General features: G+C 44.3%; 1 pseudogene; it reads right to left on the bottom strand.

Moving 5' to 3' along the window:
- Positions 1-2,823: 2,823 nt before the first annotated feature.
- The window catches only part of LOC112605841, a 10,718-nt pseudogene continuing 7,570 nt past the window's right edge, over positions 2,824-5,971 (bottom strand).

Genomic DNA, 5,971 nt, shown 5'->3' with positions numbered 1-5,971 from the left:
GGAAATGAAATCAGCATGTTGAAGAGATGTCTGCACATCCATGTTCATTGCAGCACTGTCCACAATAGCCAAGATATGGAATCAATCTAAAAAAGGCAGTTACCAGAGTCCAGAAGCTGGGGAGGATGGAGAAAAGGGAGATTTTGATCAAAGGGTATAAAGTTTCAGTTAGACTTGAAGAATAAGATATACTGATCTATTGTACTATATGGTGACCACAGTTAATAATAATGTACCATGTATTTCAAAATTGCTAAACGAATAGATTTTAAACATCCTCACCACAAAAAAATAATAAGTTGGTGAGATGATGGATATGTTAATTGCTTGATTTAATCTTTCTACTCTATACAATAGTCTTCCCTTTTTCATGTTATGCTATCTGAGGTTGTGGTTACCCATAGGCAACTGAGGTCTGAAAATATTAAATAGAAAATTCCAGAAATAACTCAAAAGTTTTAAATTGTGTGTTGTTCTGAGTAGCATGATGAAATTCCCCAATCCAGGATGTCAATCATCCCTTTGTCCAGCATATCCACATGGTACGTGCTACCTTCTTGTTAGTCACTTGTTGTCTCATGTATAAGATCAACTGTTGCTGTATCCCAGTGCTTGTGTTCAAGTAACCCTTATTTTACTTAATAATGGCCTCCAAAGAGCAAGAGTTGCAATGCTAGCATATTGTTGTAATTGCTCCGTTTTGCTGTTAGTTATTGTTGTTAACCTTTTATTGTGCCTAATTTAAAATTAAACTTTATCATAGGTATATATGTATGAAAGAAACAGCATATATAGGGTTCTTTCTATCCATGGTTTTGTGCATTCACTGGGGGTCTTGAAATGTATCCCCTTTAGATAAGGGGGGACTACTGTATACATATCTCAAAAGACCACGATGTATCCCATAAATATATGCAACTATTTATCAATACAAATTAAAACACACAATGAGAATTTCTTGAAACTAAATATATATTGTATTTAAGACTCAGTTGATGGCTTTATGTTTCAAAGCAATATTTCACATGACGAGTTTCTATTTCCCTTTTTTTTTTTTTTTTTTTGAGATGTAGTCTTGCTCTGTTGCCTAGGCTGGAATACAATGGCACAATCTCAGCTCAGTGCAACCTGTGCCTCCTGGGTTCAAGCGATTCTCCTGACTCAGCCTCCCGAGTAGCTGGGACTACAGGTGCACACCACTGCCCTGGCTAATTTTTGTATATTTAATAGAGAATGGGTTTCACCATGTTGGCCAGGCTGGTCTTGAACTCCTGACCTCACATGATCCTACCATGACCTCCCAAAATGCTGGGATTACAAGCATGAGTCACCGCGCCCAGCTGATGAGTTTCTATTTCTATAGTTAACTATTGTTACAAGCCTTTCCTTAGAGTTTGGTATAGAAGAAACATTATACCATTGAGATTTAACTTACATCTTTGTCATCTTCTGGGCTGTGATGGTTAGTTATATGCGTTATCTTTGCTAGTCTAGACACTCCTGTGAGATTATCTTTTAGATGAGATTAATATTTAAATCAGTAGATTTGGGTAAGCAAATTACCCTCCATAATGCTAAAGGTCCATGGTGTGATGTGGCAATAGGGATATGCAAAACATCACGATTGGATACATCCAATCAAATATTTGTAAGAGGCAAAGTTCTGGGTGAATGTGCATATAATACTTTCACATACTTTTATCAAACTAGTGAGTATAATGAAATGGACTAGCTGCTTCTATTACATAATTTCACTAGACCAAGTGGAAAAGAAAGGATGAGTTCAGGAGTTCAAATTCTAAGCTCAAGCACTGCATAAATGGTGTAAAAACTTGTATGTCTGTCCTCAAAGTGACCTATATCTCTTGTAGTGGTAGAACTGAGGTTTCTGATAACCAAATGCAGAATCTCATGCTGTGAATTGGTGATTTACAATGCATATTGAATTCCCATCCTTGCAGGATGTGTACTGTTAAAGCAAGGGCATGAATTGAGAAGAAATGGGCTCTAGAAAATTGAAATGGGGACATATGAGACGATTCTGATGAAGGTGGGAGTATAGAACCCCTGAATTCTGGTTAGTCTTTTGCCAGTAAAGCAGCCACTTCACCCTTGACTGAGATTAACTCTACTTTTTCACTAATGGCATCCCCTGAGGTAATTGCCTTATAGGACAATAGGACCCACTCCTACAACTCCTCTTTGCTTTTATTTATTTACTTTAGAGAGGGTCTCACTCTGTTGCCCAGGCTGGAGTGCAGCGGTGTGATCCCGGCTCACTGCAGCTTCGACCTCCTAGGCTCGAGTGATTCTCCCACCTTAGCCTCCCAAGTAGCTGGGAATACAGGCATGTGCCACCATGCCCGGTTACTTTTTATATATATATTTTTGGAGAAATGGGGTTTCACCATGTTGCCCAGGCTGGTCTCAAACTCCTGGGCTCAAGCGATCCACCCACCTTGGCCTCCCAAAGTGCTGGGATTACAGGTGTGAGCCACCACACCTGACCCCTCTTTGCTTTCACCCCCACAGTCACATGAGCCAATTTCTTAAAATAAATTTTTCCTTTTATATTGCTTTAGAGGAGAGGTAAAATTATAAATTTGAAGTTAAGTGAACAATAGCAGTCTACACTTTTTGGAGTTTTAAGGTTTTGGGAGACCTTTTTTAAAAATGAGAATGATCTGTAGCAACTAAGTGCATTAGGTACAGAGAATTAATCAAAGTCCAAATTCTGATACAATGAAGGCAAATCTAGCATTTGGATGGAAGAGTTTTACCGTTGTCCCATGCCCAGGTGCCCCTTTCAGTCTCTCAGAGCCTTCAGAAGGACTCAGATGTCCCTTTGGTACTAATCACTTTTTTCAGGGCACCTTTGACATCCTTGTTCCTAAGGGTGTAAACCAAAGGGTTGAGTAATGGTGTGATAAAGGTGTAAACAAGGGCAAACTGGCGGTCTTCATCTACAGAGGAGCTGGACTGGGGACGCAAGTATACCAAGGCACAGCAGCCATACTGCAGCAGGACCACGGTAAGGTGGGAGGAGCAGGTGGAGAAGGCCCGCAGTGGCCCTCGGCAGAACGGATGTGCGGGATGGCGCAGGTGATGAACATGTAGGAGACGCAGATGCACAAGAAGGGGACGGTTAGCACGAGGATGCTCACGACATAGAGAACAGCCTGGTGCACGCGGATGTCGGTGCAGGACAGGCACAGGATGGGAGGTACATTGCAGAGGAAGTGGTTAATTTCCCGGCGGTGGCCGCAGAAGGGCGGGGTGAAGATTAAGGCAGTGAACTGCAGGGAGACGAGGAAGGCCAGACCCACGGCGCCGAGCAGCTTCTGCACACACAGCATGCAGGTCATGTTGGTGGCAGATGGCCACATAGCGGTCATAGGCCATGATCGCCAAGAGGAAACAGTCAGCACCACCAAGTGTGAGAAAGAACATTTGGGCCCCACATCCAGCCAGTGGGATGGGCTTCTGGGCCCCAAAAATGTTGGAAAGCATCAAGGGCACCACAATGGTGGTGTAGCAGATCTCTACAAAGGGCAGGTTGGACAAGAAGAAATACATCTGGGTTCGGAGAATGCGGTGTAGGCACACAACCCAGATGATGACTGTGTTGCCACAGAGGATCATCAAGAAGAGAAGGAAGAAGAGAAGGAAGAGAAGAACCTGAAATTCAGGGACTGTGGTGAACACATGGAACACAAACTCAGTGAGACTAGACTGGTTGAAGACAAGTTTCCATGCAAGCACATCTTATGCAAAAGGATAGGAAGCACTGAGCCTTCCTTGACTGAGTTGCTTTATTGCCTGAGTAAAATAAAGAGGGAGGACTTTGTTTCTGAGGTGGGAATTACCTAACTGTCATTGAGGTTCTTTTTTTTTTTTTTGAGACAGGGTTTCACATTGTCACTCAGGCTGAGTGCAGTGGCGTGATCACGGTTCACTGCAGCCTCTACTTCCCAAGCTCAGGTGATTCCTCCATCTCAGCCTCCTGAGTAGCTAGAACTACAGGCCCATTCCACTATTCCAGTTAATGTTTATATTTTTTGTAGAGATGGAGTCTTTCTTTCTTGCTCAGGCTGGTCTCAAACTCCTGGGCTCAAGCTATTCTCCAGCCTCAGCCTCCCGGAGTGCAGGGATTACAGATATGAGTCACTGCACCCAATCTGATACTCTAATTGTAATTAAACATAGGGAATTATTTTCCTCTGAAATCTTCATGTGTATTTTCTTGAAGAGAAAGAAACAGATTTCTAAAGTGTTTCAAGCATTACACTTTAAAATATAAGTTTAGAGGGCGGAGCAAGATGGCCGAATAGGAACAGCTCCAGTCTCCAACTCCCAGTGCGAGCGACACAGAAGACCGGTGATTTCTGCATTTTCAACTGAGGTACTGGGTTCATCTCACTAGGGAGTGCCAGACAATCGGTGCTGCTCAGCTGCTGCAGCCCAACCAGCCAGAGCTGAAGCAGGGCAAGGCATCACCTCACCTAGGAAGCGCAAGGGGGAAGGGAATCCCTTTTCCTAGCCAGGGGAACTGAGACACACAACACCTGGAAAATCGGGTAACTCCCACCCCAATACTGCGCTTTAAGCAAACGGGGCACCAGGAGATTGTATCCCACACCTGGCCAGGAGGGTCCCACGCCCACGGAGCCTCCCTCATTGCTAGCACAGCAGTCTGCGATCTAACCGCAAGGCAGCAGTGAGGCTGGGGGAGGGGCGCCCGCCATTGCTGAGGCTTACGTAGGTAAACAAAGCTGCTGGGAAGCTCCAACTGGGTGGAGCTCACAGCAGCTCAAGGGAACCTGCCTGTCTCTGTAGACTCCACCTCTGGGGACAGGGCACAGCTAAACAACAACAAAAGCAGCAGAAACCTCTGCAGACGCAAACGACTCTGTCTGACAGCTTTGAAGAGAGCAGTGGATCTCCCAACACGGAGGTTGAGATCTGAGAAGGGACAGACTGCCTGTTCAAGCGGGTCCCTGACCCCTGAGTAGCCTAACTGAGAGACATCCCCCACTAGGGGCAGTCTGACACCCCACACCTCACAGGGTGGAGTACACCCCTGAAAGGAAGCTTCCAAAGCAATAATCAGACAGGTACACTCGCTGTTCAGCAATATTCTATCTTCTGCAGCCTCTGCTGCTGATACCCAGGCAAACAGGGTCTGGAGTGGACCTCAAGCAATCTCCAACAGACCTACAGCTGAGGGTCCTGACTGTTAGAAGGAAAACTATCAAACAGGAAGGACACCTACACCAAAACCCCATCAGTACGTCACCATCATCAAAGACCAGAGGCAGATAAAACCACAAAGATGGGGAAAAAGCAGGGCAGAAAAGCTAGAAATTCAAAAAATAAGAGCGCATCTCCCCCGGCAAAGGAGCGCAGCTCATCGCCAGCAATGGATCAAAGCTGGACGGAGAATGACTTTGACGAGATGAGAGAAGAAGGCTTCAGTCCATCAGACTTCTCAGAACTAAAGGAGGAATTACGTACCCAGCGCAAAGAAACTAAAAATCTTGAAAAAACAGTGGAAGAATTGATGGCTAGAGTAATTAATGCAGAGAAGGTTATAAACGAAATGAAAGAGATAAAAGCATGACATGAGAAATACGTGACAAATGCACAAGCTTCAGTAATCGACTCAATCAACTGGAAGAAAGAGTATCAGCGATTGAGGATCAAATGAATGAAATGAACCGAGAAGAGAAACCAAAAGAAAAAAGAAGAAAAAGAAATGAACAAAGCCTGCAAGAAGTATGGGATTATGTAAAAAGACCAAATCTACGTCTGATTGGGGTGCCTGAAAGTGAGGGGGAAAATGGAACCAAGTTGGAAAACACTCTTCAGGATATCATCCAGGAGAACTTCCCCAACCTACTAGGGCAGGCCAACATTCAAATCCAGGAAATACAGAGAACGCCACAAAGATACTCCTCGAGAAGAGCAACTC

The sequence above is a fragment of the Theropithecus gelada genome, chromosome 14 (assembly GCF_003255815.1).
Source record: "Theropithecus gelada isolate Dixy chromosome 14, Tgel_1.0, whole genome shotgun sequence".
Taxonomy (NCBI): Eukaryota; Metazoa; Chordata; class Mammalia; order Primates; family Cercopithecidae; genus Theropithecus; species Theropithecus gelada.
Note: the sequence above shows the minus strand (reverse complement) of the source record. Positions and strands in the feature narration are given on the sequence as shown.